At 36.9% G+C, this 26,109-nt stretch overlaps 2 long non-coding RNA genes across 2 annotated transcripts in view; both read left to right on the top strand.

The window, feature by feature from the left end:
* The window catches only part of LOC144888351 (uncharacterized), a 317,211-nt gene that overhangs the window by 239,220 nt on the left and 51,882 nt on the right, over nucleotides 1-26,109 (top strand). The gene's annotated exons all lie outside the window — the stretch shown is intronic.
* On the top strand, nucleotides 3,055-4,651 carry LOC137437978 (uncharacterized). Its single transcript, XR_013621009.1, has 3 exons — nucleotides 3,055-3,977; nucleotides 4,117-4,297; nucleotides 4,433-4,651. It is a non-coding gene; the product is annotated as an uncharacterized LOC137437978 (long non-coding RNA).

Genomic DNA, 26,109 nt, shown 5'->3' with positions numbered 1-26,109 from the left:
ATGACATCATCCAGATAAGCCTCCACCCCTCAAGATCTGCAATAAGCTTATTAATCAGCCGTTGAAATGTCGCAGGCCCGTTCTTCAATCCAAAGGGAAGAACCTTGTACTGATACAACCCATTTGGTGTGACTAAAGCCGAGATTTCCTTGGCTCTATCAGTAAGAGGAATCTGCCAATACCCTTTCAGCAAGTCAAACTTAGTTACAAATTTAGCTGGGCCTATTCTATCAATACAGTCATCAATCCTCGGGAGGGGATATGAGTCGGTCTTGGTCACTGCATTAACCCGTTTTAAATCCGTACAACAGCAAAAACTGCCATAGGGTTTTGGAACCAACACACATTGTAAGCTCCATTCGCTGCTGCTTGGTTCGATGATGTCATTCTCCAACATACACTGAACCTCCTTCCGAAGATACTCCATCTTCACAGGGTTCATCCGATAGGGGTGTTGCTTCACAGGAGTGGCTTCCCCCACCTCAATATCATGATATACCAAGTCAGTACGACCAGGTACATCTGTGAACAAATGTGCAAACTCAAAAATTAGGCTGGATAGTTGTCCTTGTTGTTCTCTTGTCAAATGACCTAATTTCTCATCTAATGACTCAACACTTCTGTGTTCGTCAATCTGGGACAAGCCTGGTCATCAAAGTTATCAAACTTCACACCGGCCTCAACCTCTGGATTCTCTTGCACCCCAACTACAGGCACGACAGGTGAGACCGGAACCATTTCTTCCACAGGCTTCCTCTCATAATATTTCTTCAGTCGGTTGACATGACACAGCTGCCACTTTTTCCGTCGGTCGGGAGTTGTCACCACGTAATCTGTTTCATTAACCATCCTTTCGATTGCATAGGGACCAAAATATCTAGCCTGTAGTGGCTGACCTGGAACAGGAAGCAACACTAACACTCGGTCCTCAGGACTGAAATTTCCTATCTGAGATTTATTGTCATGTCTCACTTTCATTTTATCCTGTGTCACTTTCAAGTTTCTTCTCGCAACTTCACAAGCCTTTACCAATCTGTGCCTAACCGTTGACACATACTCCACCACTGTTGACTGTGACTCCTCCTGTAGCCACTGTTCTTTCGCCAATTTCAACGGTCCTCGCACTGCGTGTCCAAACACAAGTTCAAAAGGACTGAATCCCAATGACTCCTGAACAGATTCCCTCGTAGCAAACAACAATAAGGGTATTCCTTCATCCCAATCCTTGTCACATTCAAAACAATACGTTCTGATCATATTCTTCAATGTCTGGTGAAACCTTTCCAAGGCCCCCTGGCTCTCGGGATGGTAAGTACTTGATCTTACTTGCTCCACTCCCAACAGGTGTACCACTTGCTGAAAAAGCGTTGACATGAAATTTCAACCCTGATCAGACTGGATGACCTTAGGTAGGCCAACCAAAGTGAAAAATTTAATCAAGGCCTTCGCAATAACTGCCGCAGTAATTTTCCTAAGAGGCACTGCCTCTGGGAACCTTGTGGAAGCGCACATGATGGTCAGCAAATACTGATGTCCAGGCTTAGTTTTAGGTAAAGGGCCTACACAGTCAATAATGACACGGCTGGATGGCTCTTCAAAAGCTTGAATGGGTTTTAAAGGTGCGGATGGGACTTTCTGATTAGGTTTTCCCACCAGCTGGCAAGAGTGGCAAGATTTACAGAACTCCGCCACATCACGTCGCAATCCTGGCCAGAAAAAATGTACCAATATTCTGTCACAGGTCTTGTTCACTCCAAGGTGCCCGGCCAAAGGTGTCTCATGCGCCAAACTCAATATCTCCTTCCGGTACGGCGGTGGCACCACAATTTGGTAATGAACTTTCCACTCATCGTTTGCTGGCACCTCTGGTGGTCTCCATTTTCTCATGAGTATTTCCCCTTTCATGAAGTAACCAACAGGTATCTTCATAGCCTCTTCCTCTGCAACGGCTTTACCAATTAAACTCCGGATCTCCGAATCTCCGTGTTGTTCTTCAACAAGTCTCTTTCGGACAGGCACCGTTTGTTCAACCTCGTTCCCAGATGTCTCCGACGGACACTCCATTTCCTCTTTTGTTCCAGATGCCATTTCCTCTTTTGTTCCAGATGCCACCTTTTCCTTAAGTTCCTTGATGTCACTCCCTTTCCGATTACCTCTTTCAGAATTTTCCTCCAATACCTCTACGGAACCCAAATCCACCTCGCCTTCCTTTTCAGGGCATAACATTGGGACATCAAATGTCCAGGTTTCTTGCAAAAAGCGCAAGTAGGCCCGGAGGAAAAACTCGTGGTCTGCCTCGGGCCCCCCGGAAGATAGGTCTGTCTTGGAACTGTAGTCTTCTGATCCCTAAAAGTCGCGGTATCAGATTTGTCCTCATAGTCATCTCTAGGCCGCCTCCACGAATATTTGTTCTCCTACCCTGATTTACCATAACTCCCCTGGCTAACTCTAGGTGGGAAGTTAGGTCTGTGGAACCCCATCCTGTGTGTCAAGGAATAGTCATCTGCTACGGTTGCTGCCTCATACAACTCTGGTATCTTCTTTTCCTCCAGATGTACTTTAATGTCCGCGTGGACACACTGTTTGAATTTCTCCACCAAGATCAACTGTCACAACCGTTTGAAGTCTTTCCCAACCCCTTTCGAATCACACCACCGATCAAACATGGTTTCCTTCATTCTGGCAAACTCCACATGGGTCTCACTCTCCCTCTTCCGGGCATTCCGAAATTTTTGCCGGTAAGCTTCAGGAAGCAATTCATAGGCTTTGAGAATGGCTTTCTTCACTTCCTCATAATCTGTACATTGGTCAATCGGTAAAGCCGAAAATATATCTTGAGCTTTACCCACCAGAACACTTTGCACTGACATATTCCAGGACCCCACAGGCCATTTTAGCATTTGAGCCACTTTCTCAAAGTGTAAAAAAGACTTTGCTACCTCCTTTTCATTGAAGGGTGAGTAGTGTAATAATGTTGCTTCTGGGACACCTCCGTTTAACATGGGAAATCCCTATCTAATGTCATTTACCCCCTTGTCTTTTTTAAAAATCATAAACACCTCTATTTCTCCCACCCTCATCTTTATGAACCTTTTGTCTGTAGTACCTATCCTTAATGTTGTTCATTAGACCACTCAAACACTACAAATATTTGTTTTCTCTTATAGACCTATCATCCTTCTTCTACATATCATCTGGCAGATTAATCTTTGACCCATTCACTTCCATATTAATTCTTTCCCTCCCTCATTGACCCTAAACACCTATATTTCTCTCACCCTGTTCTTTACGAACCTTCTAACCTTTTGACATGTTATCCTTATTCATTAGACCACTTAAACACCTGTGATCCTTCTGACCTTATGGACCTTTTAACCTTTTACTCTTAATATCATCTGGTGAATATAACCCACTCAAACATCGACCCTACAAATATTTGTTTATGCGTGGGAAATAATTTAATTCTCCTCCAACTTCCATCACCATACTCAAACCTTTTTAAAATTAATTATTCGCTTTTGAGAAATGACGTTGTTTCACTGACTTGGATAACTTCCCAGAAAGATTTGTTTCGTTTCCTGTTTTCACACACGCCTTGAGATTCCTCGAAATGCTGTCAGCCAGTTCTCTTCCCTGAATACATTTTACATTATAAAAAGCCGTATTCAGTTCAATTTTAAACATTGTGAATCGACGAAGATGAACGACAACTTGTCTTATTCCAGTGATGAAGAATACTCACAAGGGTAAGTTTGAACTGTTTGAACATTCAGAATTGAACTGTTGGTGAGAGCTTTGTATGTGATTAATTTAAATTTATATAACATGATATTTTTTTTTTATTACAGCAATTCAGGTTTTGAAAATGACCTGGTCTTGGCAGAAAATGAAGTTTTTCCGAAAGAGATTTACAACGAGGCGAATGAGTATTTAAACCATTTGCATGTTTCACCGTTCTTGCAAGATTCATATGCAAGGTAAGATACTAAATATTAATACATTTGTGTTAAACGACGCTGCCTTAGTGTGTGTGTGTTCGTGTGTGTATGTGTTTGTGTGTGTGATGTTTTGTCAAGCTTACTTCAGCATAGTAATTTCTCCTTATTTTGTTTGCAGCCTCGAAGACCAAAGCTTGGAGTGGGACGATTTTGGACTCCATAGGAATGGTTGCAGCCTCGAAGACCAAAGCTTGGAGTGGGACGATTTTGGACTCCATAGGAATGGTTATTTCCTGTCATCCTGTGATATCCTTAATTTTCATCTCGACGATCTGAACGCTAAGCTTGATTTTGTGGAGGTAAGCATGTGTGTGTCAATGTGTGCGTACACCGTTTCGAATAGGTACACCATATCCCTGCGCATTGTGGGAGGTGATTCAGGGTATATCATTCATTTATTTCTCTCCTTGTTTTACCCCTCTTGCCTTTGACAGAAAGAGATTCCAAACCTGAAGATATCTGCTGCTGTTGAAACTACCTTTGACTTATGTTTGGAAGAGATTGATGATTTGTGCTGGGAAGAAGTTAAATGTGTAATACCTCAAGAAAAATGTCTTAAAAATATTAAGATTTTGTTTAAAATATTATTTATATATATATGCTTTGTCCAGAATTATTTAATTATTAATTACAAGAAAAGAATAAAGGTTAGAGGGGAGGGTGCGTTCCCCCACCCCCTGATCCCCCCTCATCCCACCCCTCCCCTCCCCTTGTGTGTGTGGGGAAGGTGGGGGTGGGATGAGGGGGGATCAAGGGTGGGGGAACGCACGGGGGGGTGGAGGGTGATGGGTGTGGGTGGGGTCTGTGTGGGCGGGGTCGGTGTGGGCGGGGTCGGTGTGGGCGTGGCTTATGATTTTTTATTTATTTAATTTTTTTTTATTATTACCACGAATTAAATTAGCTAATCTGGGTGGGGTGAATAGAAATGTTGTTTAATGAATTATTAGCTTTGTTTTTTGTAATTCTTGCGAGTAAAATGAACCCAAGATTTCTTCTCCATTTAAATCATATAATTTGTAGGTCCAAAGGACTGTATCCATTACATCAATGATTTTAAATAATTCATTAGTCCATTTTTGTGTATAACCTTTCTCAAAATGGCTTTTCCATTTGTATATCCTTACAATATCACCAACTTTGAACTTGGGCTTTCTCAAATTAATCTCCTTTTCATATTCTAATTTTGTAAATGTTTCTGATGGTTTTGATTTTGTTGATGAATGAACTGTATTATTGTAATTATCTACAATATCCTGAATTAAATACACCCATTTTTGAGAACCGAGTTGTGTGAATTTTTTATATAATTTCTCTTTCAAAGTACGATTAAAACGCTCAATAACAACTGCCTTTCCTTCATTAAAGGTGCTGTATAATTTAATACCCTTCCCCTTAAGAAATTTCATGAATATTTTGTTGTAGAACTCTGTTCCCTCATCGGTCCACAGTTTCTTTGGTTTTCTTTTATCCCTATCAAATATTAGCTTAAAGGCTAACATTAAAGTATCACCCCTTTTATTTTTTAAAGGGACAACCCAGGCAAATCTACTCCTCAAATCAATAACGGTTAAAGCATACCTGTATCCCTTATCATTATTTAGTTCGATTAAATCAGCGGACCATATGTGGTCAGTGTATTTAGAATAAACTTTCCTTCTTTTAAACTTTGTGATTATAGGTTTATGTAATTCATTAGCCAAAAGCTCCTCAGTCTTGATAACATCATTGGAGTTTAATAGTTTTTTGGGAAATAACCAAGACCAAGTTTCAATTTAACACTTATCATTTTTTTCACAATAAACCTATCAACTTTCTCTCTCAATGTCGGATTTCGTATCAAAGACAAATTATACAACATTTCTCTGTCTGCTTCATGTTTTTCATCCAATGTGGTGGTATCCCCATAAGCAATATCATGCTTCATACACACTTCATCAACCCTATTTTTTGGTCTGGACCAAGGTTTAGGATTGCCAGTCTCATCTAATCTTTTATCCAAGTTTGTTCCTGGACCACAGAAAGAATACCCTGGAAGGTGTAATTCCCCTGGAATTCCAGTTGTTGTATATTTACTTCCTGAGAGAAACTTTTGTATGTCTCCTCCTCTTTTAGGAGAGATGAATTGGCACTTTTTAGAGCCACATACTTGACATATTCCTTTTTGATAAACTCTATTATTTTTAGCTTTAACATAAGAGATATTTTTAGATTTAGTTTTCTTTTTACATTTGAGACAATAACTCATATTTATTTATCAGAAAAATTCCGACAGAGTATCAAAACCTTTTTGGTTTTCAACATATACATTTCAATCTTTATTTTTAAAACATAAAGAATCCTAAGGAATGCCTTCACTCTCTCCTCCATTTATTTACAAATAAAAACTAACTAAAGTCAATGACACCAACATCATCAATCACATAATCTTTTCCTTCTTCTTCTTCTTCTTCACCACTTTCTCGTTTAAATCTCCTCCCTGAAATTGAAGACATTGACGTTGTTATTTTTGAAACCATTATCTTCATAAGAGTTGTTAATTCTTTAATTTCCTCTTCAGTGCGTTGAGATTGATTTATTTGCTGTAATACACTCAATCTTTTACGAATCTCACTGATTTCCATCTTTTTATATTTTTCCTCCCTCTCTCTTTGCTCCCTTTCCTCCCTCTCCTCCTTCTCCTTTTTCTCCCTCTCCTCCTCCTTTTTCTCCCTTTCCTCCTTCTCCTTTTTCTCTCTTTCCTCCTTCTCTTCTTTAACTCCTTCCTCATTTATCTTAGCAATTTTTGATATCAATATTTTCACAGCATTCATTCTTTCTTTATTTTCCTCTTCGGTGAGTTGAGATTGATCTTCTTGCTGTAATACATCCACTCTTTTTTGAATCGCTCTGATTTCCATCTCCCTCTCCTCCCTCTCTCTTTTCTCTCTTTTCTCCTTCTCTTCTTCAACTCCTTCCTCATCCCTTGCTACCCTTGAGTTTAAACCCCAAAGAATATTATACATATACTCATCTGGATTTTGAGATATTCTTGTATCTATAATTATTTTTCTCATAATAGGATACCAATAAGATTTGTTGACGATTTCTAAAAGAGTTTTATATTTCATAACTTTGAGAAGTTCATTTTTATTTAATACTTTAAACAAGTCTCTATTTGTGGGTTTAACAATATCAGTATAAGGCCAGTTTTTTATGACAAAATTCCCATGTATATGCTCCAAATCATAAGGTATGTAATACCGAGCACCCTTTTCTTGTAGGTATCCTTGAATACAAAAATTATAATTCTCTTGTAGTCTTCTTCCTGCCATTTATGTATCAGAAATATATGTGAGATTAATATTATGACAGGTAATACCACCCCATCTTCCCACTACCAAATCGGTTTGTATTCCTCGGCTTTCTATCCTTATCTCATTACCTTCCTTCTTTGTCATGCGAACCATCGCTATACTATCATATATTTTTCTTTTCTTAAAATCACGTATTTGTTGTTTACTAATTGTACTTCCACATAAATCCTTATCTTCACCAAGTGGATAATATTCTTCTTTACGAGACTGATTTAAATCATGTAGGTCTTCTATGTTTATTGAAAAAGACCAATTATACCCTAAATCAGGCATATCATACCCCCATTTATTAATTCGCATATTAACTAAATGTCCTTCTTTATAAAATTCAATTGTAAGCAGGTAGTTAAATTCAATGAGGAAAGGTGTATGGTCAGTATAACCAGGTGTTGTGGTTGTAAATTTTACTTGTTTAACAAAACGTGCTGTTTTCTTTAAAAATATATATTGTGATAAATCACTTAATCTAATTAAGTCAATCGCATCTGTAGGGTTTGGATAATTGATTAATTTATAAGTATTCTTCATATTAATATTTTTACTTACACTATATTTTTGTCATTCAGCCTGTGCCTTTGTATAATAATTTGATAAATCAATATCCTGAGAGGATTTTCCAAAGATAGAACCATCTTTTCCAACATAAGTCATTTATATTAGATTAAAAATGATATCATAAAAATTTTCATTATTGTTGAGTTGAAATAATACATATAAACATAATTGACCACAACATTTAGAATTAATTTCTTGAACTTGAAATGTTTGATAAACACCATTCTGTAAGAATTGTATTACTTCAACAGGTGGTGGCATACCATAACTATCAAAATAATATTTATCCTGACTATTATGAATACAAACCCAATGAGAACCATTCTGTGTGTCTAAATTCATAATAATATTCTTTGTATTCTTATTTATATGTATTAATTCATCTCTCATACAAATAACCACATTATCAATTTTTAGTGTTTTACAATACTTAGCTAGTTCTATATTTGACGTTGTATTCTTTCCAAATTGTTTTACCATTTGTCCATTTATTTATGAGAAAGATACAATCCATTACCCCGTTTAGTTAGTTTAACACCCGCTTGAGCGATAGAGGAAAGCATATCTCCAACCAACAATCTAGCTTTATCAGGTAGACTTTCAAGTTTTTGAGCAAAATCTACAATTACACCACTTCCACTAATTTGTTTCTCCAACTCCTTGTTATGTCTTTCCAATTCTTTTTGAGCTTTTAGTTGTGCCTTCCTTTCGTTAGCAGTTTTTACCGCTGCTGAAATACCACCAGTCAATGCTCCCGCCGCACTTAAACCAGCAAATAAAGGAATTAGAAACGGGAGAAATCCTCCTCTTGACTCGTCTATTGAATATTTCTTTAACATAGGTTTCGTCATTTTAATTTTAAGTGATCCAACATCATTTAGTGTTTTTACTTGTGTGTGTGTGAGTAAAACATCAATTCTTACAGCTCCTTTTCTTTGAATTGTATTAACATTAATAATACAAGGCTTTTGATTTTGAATACAAGATGTTAATTTATTAAGATTGATTTGATTAACATATACCCCAACCATTTATTTATGAGAAAAAACCTATGTGATATTAATGATAACACCATTATCTGTATTAATCTGTAATTCTGTTTCCTCCAAAAGCAAACAATATGCATTAACCTCTTCACTCTCCCCTCTTTCAATGTATAGAGAAGTATCCACTCGATTAGACTTTATAGTTTCCTTTTGAGAACTCAGGTCAATTGCGTAGATTGTATAAAGTTTTTGAAACGCAACCATATCCAAAATAGGATCATTATTACCATTACTTTCACACACCTTTTGGTAGGACTTGTAGGCTTCCGCATAATCATTTTTTTCCCAATCAATTTCCAATCTATCTCGCGGATAAAATGTGCCATCAAGAGAAACCCGAAGTTGTTTCACCTTTGCATTATCACCCAGGGCATTATTCTTATTAGTACCGTCCTCTCCATCTGGTTTTTTAAAAATGAGCCAGAGGTATCGTGGCTTTCCTTGAAGAACACCTAAATTCCAAGTGTAGGTAGTGTGTTCCAGTTTAACGTGTTGACATCTTCTTTTAAGGTATGATACATTTAGCGGTTTCTTTGAGTTAAGTCTTCTATTTAACATCTCTTCCGTTTTAAGATTAGGAGTATATTCACTGATATACCAACACAAATCATTAATAACAAATTTATTGTTGTCTCCAAAAGCATTTTCATCCCCAAAAAGCAACCTATTTACATTATCATTCCTTTGTAGTTGAAATCTAATTTTAAGACCATACAAAACTTTATCATAATCGCAAAATCCAAATATACCTTTAAGAGGTACTGCTACGGTAAAACTATTCACTGCTTTTGTTTCATCATTATACATTGACTTCCTTTGACTATAACCAGGGTCTGCATTTGTACCCGTTGACATATCAGGAATAAAACCTTCAACAGCTCCCTTACCCATTCTATCACTAAACGAATATAGTGTAAATTTCATCATTTCAGATGTAGCAGAGACATAATCAACCGCTTCAACCTCTTGTGTTCCAATATACAGGCGGACACTGTCAAACATTTTCCAGAAGAAATCATTTACGAGTGTAGCATTAGTATTATTCGCAGCCTTAGTGAATTTAAATTTACACAGCAAGAAACTATCAGCTATATTCAAGTAAGTTTGTTGATTATTTATTTCAAAACTTTTTGTTCCGTTTGAATTCCAGTCTGTTCCTGTTATAGCATTTACCTTAAAATAGTCTTCCTTTTTAGTGGAGTTTGAAATGATAATCGTATCATCCAAATCATAGATACTATCAATCGCTTCCATACTTGTATTTATATAGCATTAAAATTGTTGAAACCCTGACCCAAGTATTTTAATGATTTTTTGTCGTTCTTGTGAAGATAGTTGAGTTTTACCTTTTTTTATTTCTTTGATTGCTTGTAATTTATGAGACTCCTTTTGAGCATCTTTTATACTCTTTATAGCACCCGCAACGGAGCCCACGGCAGAAGCAGTTGAACCAATTAGGTCTTTATGTTTAAGGATGGTTGAACCAATACCCATTAGAGTATCAATTATCCCATCTCCTTTATTTCGAAATTGATGACCTACACCTCGTTGTCTCTTAGGTTTATAGTATCCTCTACCCACATACCTTGTATAGTCTGGTGAAAGGAACATGCCCTCCCCTGTAATTATTTTATATTTTCCCAACTCGTGTTTTCTCACAATAACCATTATTTATTTATTGAAAAACTTCACGTAGGTGAATTCTGATGGATATAATTTCATCATTAAAGGATATCATACGATTATCTTGGTCGGTTATCCTAAAATTTACTCTGTATATGGTTTTTCCTGACACAGGTAAATAGACAAGATTTTTTGGTTCCATATTAATTTTATAACCAATCGGGGTTGAGTATGCACTGAATGAAAATATTGTATTTGTTCTTATTCCATCGTTATAAGCACCATCAATCAAATCACAATGAATTAATACTGAATTTATACCGGAGGATATTTGGATAACATTATCACTGTAAAACGTCCCGTTATTTTCAATCTTTTTTGAAGAGAAACCCAATAGCTCTCTAAACGAATTTTCAATCGTGAAATCAACTTTATAATTATTTTTAAGTTTAATAGTTGATTTTGAAGTGTGTTTTTGAATATCTATTACAATATTTTTTGGTTCATCACCTTTTTCTTTCATAAGGCGAGAGACTTCTGAAGATATTTGAGAAATCTCGTAAGCTCCAGGTGAAACAGTTATAGTTTTATATCCACTTCCTGGATTATAACTAAACTTGCTGTTTTTCTCTGTGATATTAAACAAGGTATTATAAGTTTCCATCGACAATAAAGATGCCTCATATGAGGTAAGGGGGTCAAGTTGTAGTGGGTAAGGGAATGAAGCTGTGTAATCGCTCGTTGTGAAATTAAAACTAAGAATTGTGCTTCTCATCTTATTTAATATCTAATAAAATATCTTTGTATTGACATTTATTAATTATTTTCATATTCATCAACTGATCTAAAATGGCTGAGGATTCATTAAAACAATTGTTGTTTCCAGCCTTCTTACTACCTAACAACAATAATAGCCTATTAACTAATTGTGATGGGTCATTTGGAAGAAAACTAACACCTGAACCAAGTTTACTTAAAGCATCAATAATATGTTTCTCCTTCTCATTCTTCTTACTTTTACCAGCAACAGAAACTCCATAATCAAGTGCATTTAACAACTCAATATATACCCTATCTTCCTCTCTTTCCATATCAAGTGGTTCCTCAAAATATTTTGAACCGCTGAATCCGGGGTTTGTTAGAAGAAACATTAATCTTGGAGTTAATTTAACATTTGGTTGAGTAGAACTCAAGAACATCAATTCATCATTAAATATCAATACCTTTTCTTCCACAAGATGAAACACTGCTGGTTCTTCTGTTGGAATGAGACCTGCTCTGGTTTTTGAACCCGCCGAATATTCATTGTTTTGAAGAGCTTCCACAACATAATTAGGGGGTTGATTTACCTCCTCAAGTTTCCGAAATAATCCCTCGTCATCATATTCTAATTCACCAAGTTCTTGTTTTGTTATCTGACTAAAATCTTTGAGCATTTGAAGTTTTTTCGGAGTAAATTCTACCGTGGGAACTGTAGGTGAGTGTTGAGTTTTCAAAAGTGGTTTAAAGAATTTCTCTTGTTTTCTTTCAAAGGCTTCTTCACCAGTTAGTTTCTGTCTCCGTTTCTTCTTTATCTCTTCCTGTTGTTTAACAACTTTTGAAACTAATTGTTGATGTTCCTTAAACTTTCTTTCTCTTTCTTCGGTATTCATTTTCTGTATTTATTTATTGAAAAATATCATTTAGTATCTCATCTTGTTTCACAACAATATATTTATATTTTCCAATCGTGTGTTTCATATAATTTTCAAATTCTTTTTTACTACATAACGTAGAGCAATTATCTCTCCAAAAATTATTTACATCTATTGAATTTAACTTAAATAAAATAAAAGTATTGGCATTGTTTCTTATTGAGCGTCGAGGGAGTTGAAAATATGATTGACTAAGATATATACAATTACAAGAAGAATGTCTCCCTCTTGTATAGTAGCTATCCATTACTGTTTGGTTTCTCTCATTAACACAATCATCAAAGATGACGAGGTTCTTTTTTGATTTATCTAAATCTTGAGGTGAAGGTATATCATCCGTATTATCACTGAGAATACAAGTTATGGGTTTCGATTTTGATTTCTGTGTATCACAAAATAATTGTATTATATCTTCAATATAATAATCATTTAGTTCGTTTTGAAGTTTAAATAAACCGATAATGTCTTCCTTTTTAAGACCCGCATTAAAACCCTGTGAGAGTAGTTGATACTCGGGTTGAAAACTTGACTTTGTAAAAATTATTAAATTATCATAATCTAAAAAATTAGGACCAAGGAGCATCTTTAAAAGTAAACAGGTTTTCCCACATCCGCTTGAACCAACTATTAGACATCTCAATGAATTTGGAATGTTTTTATGGTTATTAAACTTTATCTTATTTTCCCAAACGGGTAAAAAATCATTCATTTATATATTTGGAAAACAAGTCATCTAACTTTTTTTGAGCTATTTTAGAAACTCTATATTTTATCCTGAGTTCGGGTTTAATTTCAAAATAATTCATTATTTTATTTATATAGTATCTTGTATTAACATTTCCATTAAAATTATTTTGAATAATAAATATCATTAAACCCTTATACATTTCCTCAATACAAAGAGTCTCTTTCCTTGTAAGAAATGGTGTATTATCACCATAATGCTTAACATTCATCTCTCTTATTAATCTTGTAAAGTAATTCATTTTTGGTTCTAATTTAAAAGAGTTATATGTTTTTTTATATTTCTTATTATCATTAATTAGAATATAATCACAGAATAAACATTGTTTATATGAACCCTCATTATTAAGCCCTATTCTATCACAAGCCGGACAATTCTCTAATTTATCATATGGAGAGTCTGGAAATTCTAAATATCCTTCAGAACTTATCATATTTATATAGTAAATTTTTACTTAAACTAAACGCAAGTTTATTCATTAATAAATACAATGTTTCAAAGCACAAAAGACAAATTTCAATCAATCTCTACTTCGGTGGAAGATATAGAAAAATATGTCAAAGATGTTAAATTGAACAAAGATAAATATGGAAATTTTTGGGTAAAACCATTTATGGAAAATAACATGAGCCCCTCTATTTCATTTAAAGGAAGAGCTCTAACTATACCTGGAAAGACATCCATTAAAGTAAATCTAACAAAAGTTTCTCCTCTACTCCTGGCAATTTATTCAAAGCTTGAAAAAGTGATTGACCACGATACTTTGAAAAAGAATGATAAGACCATTAATAATTCTAGAGGAGACATTTGTATTTTATTTAATAATCCAAAGGGTGTAGATCTAAGTAAAATGAATGATGTTAATATTTCTGGTGAAATGTCATTTCGTTCTATGATAGTTAGAGATTATTTAAAGATAACTTTTGATATAAAAATTGTAGAGATTGAATCTGTTAATGAAAGAAAGTATATAGATATTGATGGGAATATTTTTCTTGCTAATTAAATATGAGTCAATACAGCAGTGAAGATTTTACTATTTCATTGAACTCGGACGATAGTGATGATAGTATTTCATTGAACTTGGACGATGGTGATGATAGTATTTCATTGAACACAGATGATAGTTATGATACTAATAGTTTGTGCTCAAATGATAGTTATGAGAGCAGCTTTATTGATGACTCTGAGTATGATTCTGAGTATTCATGTGATAGTTATGACTTAGATGATTCTGAGTGAAAAAGTGTTTTAGTTTAAGCACAGCGATATATATAAAACGGAGCTGTAAAGCCCAAAAGTGTTTTATTTTAAGCACAGTGATATATATAAAACACCACGTTTTCTCACGCTATAAATATGGTTTATTGTGATACTTGCGAGAAGGAAGTAAAATATTATAAACAACATATTCTCACCGCAAAACATACATACAACATTTTTAACAAACTTTCCCCTCTTCCACCTGAAACAAAACACTGTTCTACATGTAATAAAAATATCCTCAAGAAAGGCTTCAAAATACATCTTAAAACAAATCTACATTTATCAAATTTTATCACAACTAAAAACTCTGATGGAGCATTCAAAGGACATATTAAAATAAGAGTCTTTAACTTCAAACCTCCTGAACCAGAGTCTATAGTTGATGCTGTAGAAATAGTTAAACCTGCTGTTCAAACGTTGATTGAAAAAACACTAAAGGAAATGAAACCACTTAAATTTTATATGGGAGTAAAATTAGAAATGACAAAGGATGAAGGAGTTATAGATGCACCATACATGAGAACTGAGCCACACTTTATATCTTCATATCAAGATTTTAAAACATCAGGAGTCTATGATGAACTTATTAAACAAGAGCAAGATGTGGATAATTCAATCGTAGGAAGTGGATTCAATATAGGAAAAATTATTTACATAGACATTCATATTCTTAAATCAGATCCTCTAAAAGCTTCTTCTTACATTGATTTACCCAGTGTTATCAAAAATAGAAAAGCAGTTATCAATATCAAAAATAAAGACAATAAATGTTTTCTCTGGTCTATTTTAGCACACTTACATCCTCCACATTTTCATGATGAAAGAGTATCTCATTATTAAAAATATGAGAATACATTAAATACGAAAGATCTAAAGTTTCCGATGACTTTAAATGATATTCCTAAATTTGAAAAGATGAATAATTTATCAGTTAATGTTTATGGTCTAACAGAAACAAACAACATTCAGGTTTTAAAGCTTTCTGACAATTGTAAACAAACTCATATTAATCTTCTATATTTTAATTCAGACGAAAATTCACATTATACATACATCAAAGATATTGCTAAATTAATAAAACCACAAGTCTGTAAGAGAACAAATTAAATATATATTTGTTTGCGTTGTCTTAACTTCTTCAATTCACAAGAAAGATTAGATAAACATTCAAATTATTGTGGCGAACATAAATCAACGGTAATCAATATGCCTAAAGAAGGCTCAAAGATCACATTCAAAGATGAAAATAAAAAGATCAAACATCCATTTGTTATATATGCTGATTTTGAAAGTATTTTAGAAAAAATTGATACTGCTTCTCCAGATCCAAAAGAATCATACACAAATAAATATCAAAAACATACTCCTTGTGGTTTTTGTTATTATATCAAATCATCCGTTGGTGATAAATATAACAAGTTAGAGATGTATAGAGGCTCAAATACCCCAGAGGAGTTTGTGAAACGACTAGAAAAAGACTGTGTTCGATTAACCAAGATAATGAGAGAAACCAATAAACCAATGTCCTTAACAAGTAAAGAAAAAAGGGAATTTATAAAAAACAATGTCTGTCATATTTGTGAGGAGAAAATTGGTAAAGGTCTAAAGGTTAGAGACCATTGTCATCTCACTGGTAAATATAGAGGTCCGGCTCATCAAAGTTGTAATATTAATTATCAACTCCCCTCTTTCATTCCTGTCTTTCTTCATAACAACGCTCATTATGATACACATCTATTTATCAAGGAACTCTCAAAGACTTCTGGAAGTATCTCAGCAATTCCAAACACGGATCAGAAATACATTTCATTCACAAAAACAATTCACACATCTCCTATTACTCATATCAGATTTCTTGATACATTTAAATTCATGGCAAGTCCATTGGTTAACTTGGTTCAAAATCTAAAAGAGTTTCCATGTCTTTCAGAGTATTTTTTAGATAAAGATTTTCTAACACAAAAGGGAATTTACCCCTATGACTATATGGACTCATTTGAGAGATTCAATGAAACACAACTTCCTTCAAAAGAAAATTTCTATAACAAATTAAACAACAGTAATATATCTGATAAAGATTATGTACATGCACAAAATGTTTGGGAAAAATATAACATCAAGAATCTTGGCGAGTATCACGATTTGTATCTCAAAACTGATGTGCTTTTATTGGCCGATGTATTTGAAGCCTTTAGATCTGTTTGTCGCACTGGATATGGATTGGATCCTGCTCACTACTACACAGCACCTGGATTGGCCTGGAGTGCGATGTTGAAAATGACAAAACAAGTTTGGATTTGATAACCGATGTTGATATGCTTTTGATGATTGAAAAGGCAAAAAGAGGTGGAATTTCACAAGTCTGCTCGAGTAGATACGCAAAAGCAAATAACAAATATCTTCCAAATTATGATCCAACGAAAGAGAGTTCTTACTTGATGTACTATGACGCGAACAACCTGTATGGCTGGGCAATGTCTCAGGCTCTTCCTTATGGAAAACTTAGATGGGTAAAGGAAAAAGACTACAAAAACGTTTTACAAGATGTATGTATCTCTACACAAAAAGAATTGGATGAAGAAAAAGTTGGTTATTATTTTGAAATTGATTTAAAATATCCAGAGGAACTCCATAACCTACACAAAGATCTCCCATTTGCTTGTGAGAAAGAAAGTCCAAAGAAAGAATGGTTGAGTGATTATCAACGATCGTTTGATATAGGTGAATCAACAGAAAAATTACTTACTACATTATATAACAAGAAAAATTATGTTCTACACCAAAGAAATTTGCGACAATATTTATCAAAAGGTCTAAGAGTAGAGAAGATCCATAGGGTTCTAAAGTTCAATCAAAGTCATTGGTTAAAGGGGTACATTGATTTTAATACACAAAGAAGAACAGAGTCAAAAACAGATTTTGAGAAAGACTTTTATAAATTGATGAATAATGCGGTCTTTGGTAAGACTATGGAGAATGTGAGGAAAAGACAAAATATCAGACTATCAACATCTTGGGAACAAGCATCAAAATTAATTAATAGACCGAGTTTTACTCGAGCTGAGGTCTTTACTGAGAACTTTTGTGCGATCCATTTGATTAAAGAGAGTATTGAAATGAACAAACCTATTTATATTGGAACAACAATTCTTGATTTATCAAAGTCATTAATGTATGATTACTTTTATAATAACTTGAGGAAGAAATATCAAAATGATGTTAATCTACTTTATATGGATACAGATAGTTTTATTTTGAAAATTAATACCAACGATGTTTATTCAGACATGAAAAGAGACATTAATATCTATGACACGAGTAATTACAGTCCAGAGAGTGAGTTGTTCTCTTCTAAAAATAAAAAGGTGATTGGAAAGTTCAAGGATGAATTAGGAGGAAATGTTATGAGTGAATTTGTGGGATTGAGGTCAAAGGCTTATGCTTATAAATACATTGTGAATAACGTTGAAAAGACTGATAAGAAGTTAAAAGGTGTAAAGAAAAATGTTATTAAAGAAACAATAAACTTTAAGGATTATTATAACTGTTTAACAACAAAGAAAGAAGAGTTTAGAAAGATTAATGGAATAAGAAGTTATAAACATCAATTATATTCAGAAGAGATAAATAAGAAAGCATTGGGGGCTTTTGATGATAAGAGGTTTATTTTAGAAAATGGAATTGATAGTCTCCCTTATGGTTATATAAGTATATAAGTGATAAGATATATATATAAGTGATAAGATATATATAAGTGATAAGATATACATAAGTGATAAGATATATATAAGTGATAAGATATATATAAGTGATAAGTTAAAAAGGGGGGGTTGGGGATTTTAACGGGCTACCGCCGCCTTTTTTACTATTATATAAATGATAGAACCAAGTATCAACCAGACTAAAGAGTGGAGGTGTAATCAACCTTGGTATATAAATGGAAAACATAATGAATGTGAAAAATATCAAATAGGTATAATTGAAAAGGCAACTGGTAAAAAAGTTCACAAAACAAATAAGAGAATTAATTTAAATACCGGTGAATTGGGTAAAAAAGATGGAAATATTTTTGAGTGGACGGAAAACTTTGATGGTTGTCAGGAAAATATATACTTTAATTTAAAAATGGTATGTGGCACTGGAGGCGCTCAAACAAGAACATTGAGGGAGGTTTACCATTTTATCTTAGCTCAGTTAAAATATCTTAATAAAAAACCAAACTCAAACATATTTTTTGTTAATGTATTAGATGGTGAGGAGAGTTGTAGGAGAATTAAATTATTTCCCACACATAAACAAATATTTGTAGGGTCGATGTTTGAGTGGGTTATATTCACCAGATGATATTAAGAGTAAAAGGTTAAAAGGTCCATAAGGTCAGAAGGATCACAGGTGTTTAAGTGGTCTAATGAATAAGGATAACATGTCAAAAGGTTAGAAGGTTCGTAAATAACAGGGTGAGAGAAATATAGGTGTTTAGGGTCAATGAGGGAGGGAAAGAATTAATATGGAAGTGAATGGGTCAAAGATTAATCTGCCAGATGATATGTAGAAGAAGGATGATAGGTCTATAAGAGAAAACAAATATTTGTAGTGTTTGAGTGGTCTAATGAACAACATTAAGGATAGGTACTACAGACAAAAGGTTCATAAAGATGAGGGTGGGAGAAATAGAGGTGTTTATGATTTTTGAAAAAGACAAGGGGGTAAATGACATTAGATAGGGATTTCCCATGTTAAACGGAGGTGTCCCAGAAGCAACATTATTACACTACTAGGGTGGAACCAGCCTCACATGCTTACCAACATCCCAGGTGTTCTGACTAGTTGTCGAACCAGCCGGCATGGATGCTACTTCTCCCCGTTCTCCCATTAATTCCAGCTCCTTGAGTTTACCTTCCTTCTGATACTCCATGTCACGTTCCTTTAACTCCCTTTCGGCTTTCCTTTCCTCTGCTCTTTCCTTTGCTCCTCTTTCTTCTTCAGCTCTCCTTTCCTCTGCTCTTCTCTCCTCGAGTTCCTTTTCAGCTCTCCTTTCCTCTGGTCTTTCCTCTGCTTTTCTCTCCTCGAGTTCTCTTGCAGCTCTCCTTTCCTCTGCTTTTTACCTTTCCTGGCTCTGCAGTTGCACCTCCATTTTCCGGAGCTCCACATTTCCTTTTTCCTCGGGTAACCAATCCAAGGCTACCTCTTCCCATGTTCCTTGTACCACTAGAGATTCTACCACCAATGTCTGCATCTCTGCTTTCTTCATATTAACTCGGACCTCCAAGTTAAAATGTCTGGCCAATATCAAGAGTTCCGATCTTTTTAACGCGAGGGACTGTGCCTCATTAGGGGACGCCGCAAACTTTTCTGCGTCAAACACCATGGTGACTATTAGTTAGCACCTGTTAACCTTCACACCAAAATTTCCAATTTTTTTTTGAAAGATTTGGGAATGTTAGAAAAATTCAAAATTTGGGAATTTTGGGAATGTTAGGGAATTCTCTCCCAGACGAATGTTATCAGGGAATTTAATCCCGGACGAGCCCCCAATTTCTGTTACATGCTCCTCCCCGACCCCCTGGTCACGGTGTAGCTCCGAGCCCCAAGAGGAGTCACGGCAGAAAAATGTGTTATTCTGTATGTCAAAGATCAATGGAGAAGCCACCCCAATGTTTACTCACAAACAAATATTGTATTAAGATCATACAAGAATAACAGTACAACAATAGTAGTATTCAATAGTACAATCAAGATGTCCTATGATGGTACCATCAGTTTTGTAATGTAGAACTCACTGTGCTCCAAGTGGGTGAAACAAGAACATTCCCCAATGTCTCTTATTCCCGGCTTCAAGCCAACGTTGATTCTCTCCAGCGATCGCCAGAACGATGTCCACTCAAGACCAGAATCCCATGCGGATGGCAAGTACAGTCACACAGCCGAAGCTAAACAAAGGCGCCCTCAAGGCGACTGGGAAATCACACCCTCGGGTATGGACTTTCATGGCTCACAGTCGGCGAACCGCAAATTAATCTTCAAGCCACGGTGCACACACACACACGCCAGATACGTCTGAAAGCGGTGAAAACCGTTGACGAAGCAAAGACCTTGCTCGACGCGCGAGTCAAAATGGCCAACGACCCATTCTTGAGACGTAACGGCCCAGCGATAATTCTCCTCGGAATCCATCACCAAAAACCTGACACGCAGGTTGATCGGTCACAGCGATGGCAACTCTGTCGCAGGGATCCCTTTCCCGTGAACCCAAAAGTTCACTCGTGACTCTTGCTCGCCAACGTTCGCTCCAGACCGCAAGTAGCTCGGCTCCTTCTTGTCTGACTCATTCGCTCCGCCCTCTTTCTTTCTCCTCTTCCTCTTCATCGTCCGGTTCCCGATCCGGTTTCCTGTTTCTCTTTAACACTAACTTTTTCACCTTTTGAAAACTGTTCATGAACAATGAACCTTTTGAAAACAATAATAGTACATGGAATCCAAAATGTTTACAGTGGATGAAAACCACCACAACGGAAGTGACGAATCCGTATCACCATGTCACTTCTGTTTGGACACTTTGTAGACCCTCAGATAGTAATCTGATGAGGTACTTGTTGTTCCCTGCATTTCCAAGGAAATTTGCCTTCGGTAATGATATCATGAGATGACTTCTAATCTTAGCATAAGCAGATGTTTGTTTCGCTGCCCTCCTTTTCTGGGATTCGGATTTGGCTGATGGTGTTCCAGAATAACCATCAAACGCCATGGTTGTTGTTGTGTTCTTCCATAGTGAGTCGGCACATATTGCACACAGCAAGCACAAACCTGTGCATAGTTTGCTGGACAAGGCCAGACAACAGCATGGAGGAGCTAACCTATGTTTAAGATGCACATGACAGCCATGGTAAGTTCACTTCATGAGGGACCAGGGAGATTGGTAAGGACACCAATATAGTCTGTGGGCTATCTCATAGAAACTTCATCAAAGATGGCTGAAGGCTGGGGTACGAGTTCATATTTTATATGTATGTTGCCAAGTCGGAGTTAGAATCCAAGACTATAAAGATGCGGATGAACATTTGTGGATAATAATTGTAAATAATTATTTATTGTGAATCTGTGTTTCCATTCCCCACTCCCTCCTCCCAACCCACCGTGGCACCTCACCATCGCGTTTTACTTAAACCTGTTATTTGTGGAGGGGAATAAACCCCGTTAAATCAGAACCAAGAATCCCATGTGCTTCTTGTGGTTCCAGCATTGACGAAACCACCATTAGCTAGTTGAACGCGATCCAAAGGAGTAATAAGCCAGTTTTGTCCATTCGTCCAGTGGTTGGTGTTGATAGACTGCTGGACATGACAATATGAATGATGGGGTGCCAGCCACATCCACCAGGTTCAAGTGAAAAGCCTGTTACAATCTAAAACGTTCATGTGGTTTTGTTACAAGAAACGTGGTTGGTGTCGTATTTTTAAATGACAGTATTTTTTTTCTCAGTAATATGTCTAACTTCTCCGCTAACAAAGTTGGACGGATGTTTTTTTTTTGTTTTTTTTTGTATACAAGATTGAGGTTCGTGAAAGAGCTAGCATCAATCACAAAAAAACAAGCGTTACACCTAGGTCCCCCGTCGGTGAAGTGATCTGAGTTGACAAAGTGGAAGACGCAAGGCAGCCATCTTGGATTTTGACGTGGCGACCCAATTTTCAATAGCGTTCTCCCTTATGCGTAGATACACCCACACATCAGATTAGAAGTTAGTAGTTCGTTTATTTTTCAAGATATTTCGCTCACAAGGTTCAGACATATATATGGTGGCGGCCATCTTGGATTTTGACGTGGCGACCCAATTTTCAATAGCGTTCTTCCTTATGCCGAGATACACCCACACACCAGATTAGAAGTTGGTACTTCGCTTATTTTTCAAGATATTCCGCTCACAAGGTTCAGACATACATGGCGTCAGACATACATGGCGGCGGCCATCTTGGATTTTGACGTGGGTTGCACCCACACACCAAATTAGAATTCGGTCCTTCGCTTACGCACGCACGCACGCATGCCCGCCTGCACGGACGGACGGACACACGGGCGGAGGGAATACCATAGTCCCCCTTTCGCTCCGCGGTGCGACGGGGGACAACAAACAGGCACATAAAACATATAATAAGGGGAGCGGTAGACAAGATGGAGAGAAGGGAAAGCACAAAAACAACATTTGAGAGCAGGAACATCGGGAGATCTGTGGGAGGGAGAGGGCTTGGGGGGAGCAGGTGTGGGAAGGGGGGGGGGTGGATGGGAAGGACCCCTGTCTGTTTGTCTGTGAGCATGATATCTCAAAAAGTTGTGGATTGATTCGGACGACATTTGCTGAACAGGTTGGTTGTCTGACGAGGACGAATCGGTTCGATTTTGGTGAAGATCCAGATCGGGATCTAGATACGAAAATTTTTAAATTTTAATTGATCATTCTTCACCATTGAGGGATAAGGCCAAAAGCGATATATTGCTTGATGTTACAAAAAATTGTGGACGACTTATGACAAAACGAGGTGGACGAGTTGGGTCGGTGACAGGAACAAGCTGATTAGATTTTGGTTCAGGTCTGAATCCAGATCTGGCCTATAAGTGGGATACAAAATGTAACCTGGTCAGCCTGGCAGGAGCTTGTGCACTACCAAGTACCGTTCTATATAGTTACCTCCACCACCAAAGATGGATGGAGGTTATGTTTTCAACTCTGTCTGTCTGTTTGTGAACAAAATAGCTCAAAAAGTTGTGGACGGATTCAAACGAAATTTGGCAGAGAGGTAGTGTATGTGACATGGACGAAATCATTCTATTTTGGTGAAGATCCGGAATCTGATCCGGCGACTGGAATTTTTAAGCGATTCTTCACCATTGGGAGATAGGGCCAAAACGATACATAGCAGGATATGTCAAAAAGCTGTCAAATGATTCGGACGAAATTTGGTGGAGTGGTTGTGTGTGTGATAAGGACGAATCGATTTGATTTTGGTGAATATCTGAATATTGATTTGGATATGAGAATTATTCAATTTTTCAAGTGATTCTTCACCATTGAGAGATCTGGCCAAAAGCGATATGAATGAATGATCATTTTAAGGCCATTTTCCCCGCTAGAGCGGGGGTTAGCCTTGCGGGCCCCATGACAATCATGGTTCCCTGTTTGAGGCAATGTTTTTATGGCCGGATGCCCTTCCTGACGCCAACCCTTAGTCGCCTCTTACGATGCGCAGGGATACAGGGTACCTGTTCTAAGCCGGGATACACCCCGGATCATTCATCCCAGCAAGCTGGTATTCAATTTGCCGACCTCGGAAGGTACGACAGGCTGAGTCAACCCCCCTGGTGTTAATTCAGCGATCGACCGGGATTCGAACCCAGGATCCTCGGATCCCAAGCCGGCACCCTAACCATTAAGCCAACGCCAGCGATATGGCTAAAAGCGATATACAACATGATATTAAAAAAAAAATTCTGAATAAACTTGGTGGACGAGTTGGTTAGGTGACATGAACAACCTGATTACATTTTGGTTCAGGTCCGAATCCAGATCCGGCCTATCAGTGGGATACAAAACGTAAACCAGGTGGAGGTATGCTCTCTACTGAGTGCCGTACTAGTTCGCAATGAGTTACCCAGCATTAGCATGGAGTCAAATTTATTTGAAAGTACGACTGGCAGGAGCATCTACAAGTCATGTACTATTGTACTAAGTTACCTCTTAGGAATTCCTCATCAAATGGAGTTACCTGATGGACAAGCGTTACACCTAGGCCCCCCATCGGTGAAGCGATGAGTTGACAAAGTGGAAGACGCAAGGCGGCCATCTTGGATTTTGACGTGGCGACCCAATTTTCAATGGCGTTCTTCCTTATGCGTAGATACACCCAAACACCAGATTAGAAGTTCGTACTTCGCTTATTTTTTTTCAAGATATTCCGCTCACAAGGTTCAGACATACATGGCGGCGGCCATCTTGGATTTTGACGTGGGTTGCACCCACACACCAAATTAGAATTCGGTCCTTCGCCTACGCACGCACGCACGTCCGCACGCACGGACGGATGCACGCACGGACGGACGCACGCACGGGCGGAGGGGAAAACCATAGCCCCCTTTCGCTCCGCAGTGCGACGGGGACAAAAAAAAAAAGACTATTCTGCGAAACCTCCCACTGAAGACTGTATTCTCCTTATCTAATGGTTACCTTTGTCACAATCACTGAAGACCTGCTCAATGGTGTAATTGCTCATGCAATCTTATTTCCTCTTTTTCCATTGGTTGAACTATGTTTCACATAGAATTACTGTTCCGTTTACCCTGCGGTCTTTTATTTTTGGGTTTACTGCAAAATGTGAGCGAGCATATGCACTATACTGAGGTTTCTAATGGCTACACCTAAACTTGCTAATACCTGTCGCAGAAGGTGAAGTTAAATGGTAAACTCATACAAACACAAAATTGATGTAATGGTGTTTTTCAGCACGCTTTTATCAGCAAGGTTAAAAGTTGAATTTAGTTTTTCCCCAAAGTGTGGGTGAGATCAATGATTTTAAGTACAAATGGTGTTTTGAAGCTGTTTGTAAAGTCTTCGAGAACCAATTAGTAATACTTTTTAGGTGCATTTTTTTTTGGATGAAATGTTAAAATTGTTTCCCTTTTGAATTTTATTTGCAGTATTTCTCTCTATCTCCCTGTTAATGGCATTGTTGAAGCAATGTTAATAGTAAGGGAAACATATGAAAATCTGTTAACTAAATTGTTACCAAAACATTTCTTCAATATGTTTGTAAAGGTGTGTAATAACATGTGTTAAAATGTTGAAGGTCAACTCCCGTGGGAAACCCAGAAAAAAAGCTGTTGAATTCGGGTACCGAAAAATTATTTGCGAGAATTTTTATTTTTTTTAATCGGCCCTTAAGTAACTTATGAGGGGTCAAATAAGGGTTTTTCATGATTCTGAGTTGATTGTTAACATTTATATTTCACCACAGACACTCCTTTGTGGAAAAATAATTTCTAAATATATCTCATTTTCTACTTTGCAGGACATGGAGTCTAGCAATATGGATGAAGACGTTACTCCACCTGTGCTCAATTGCTTCATCTGTGCATGCTCGGATACACCAGCTGAAAGGCTCATACAGGCAACTCCAAAGGGATACTCAACTTTATTGAAACAAGCAGAAACTGTCGAAAATGTTACTGTTGTGGAACGTATGAAGGAGGCTCAAAAGGAAGGAAAACTGAGGTACCACCAGAAGTGTAAAAATGATCTGTACAACAACTTTGTTGCAACCACCAAGAAGTCAGCTCAAGCATCAAAGGCAGAGAAAGAGTCATCAAAGTTGAAGAGAAGACGCACTACTTGTGAGTTCAGTTCATCAACTGGCTGCAGTTCTAGAAGATCACAGTCAGTTGACCTCCTGTATAAGGATGTATGCATTCTTTGCAACCAACCAGCCCAGCTCTACAAAAATAATCCAGCACAAGCTAGAAAGAAATACAGAGTGCCGGATAATTTGACTGCAGATACACTGAAGGCAAGCTTGCTGAAGACAGCACGGAGTCGCGGGGATGACTGGGGCACTGAAGTCACTGGACGCCTGGAAGGGATCAACGAATTGGTAGCAGAAGAAACACTGTACCATTTGCGATGCAAACTTATGTTTGCGAGAGGTGACAGTTTGTCCAAGACTGATGAGGAAGGAAAAAGGAAGAGAGGACAGAGGAGTATTGATGAGGAGCGAGAGGCAGTTTTTATTGAATTTTGCGAATGGTTAGACTCAGAATTAGAGCATGGGGTAATGAACATGGACC

Source organism: Myxine glutinosa, chromosome 12, assembly GCF_964187855.1.
Source record: "Myxine glutinosa chromosome 12, kmMyxGlut1.1, whole genome shotgun sequence".
In the NCBI taxonomy this organism is placed as follows: Eukaryota; Metazoa; Chordata; class Myxini; order Myxiniformes; family Myxinidae; genus Myxine; species Myxine glutinosa.
This window is presented reverse-complemented; position numbering and strand designations above follow the sequence as displayed.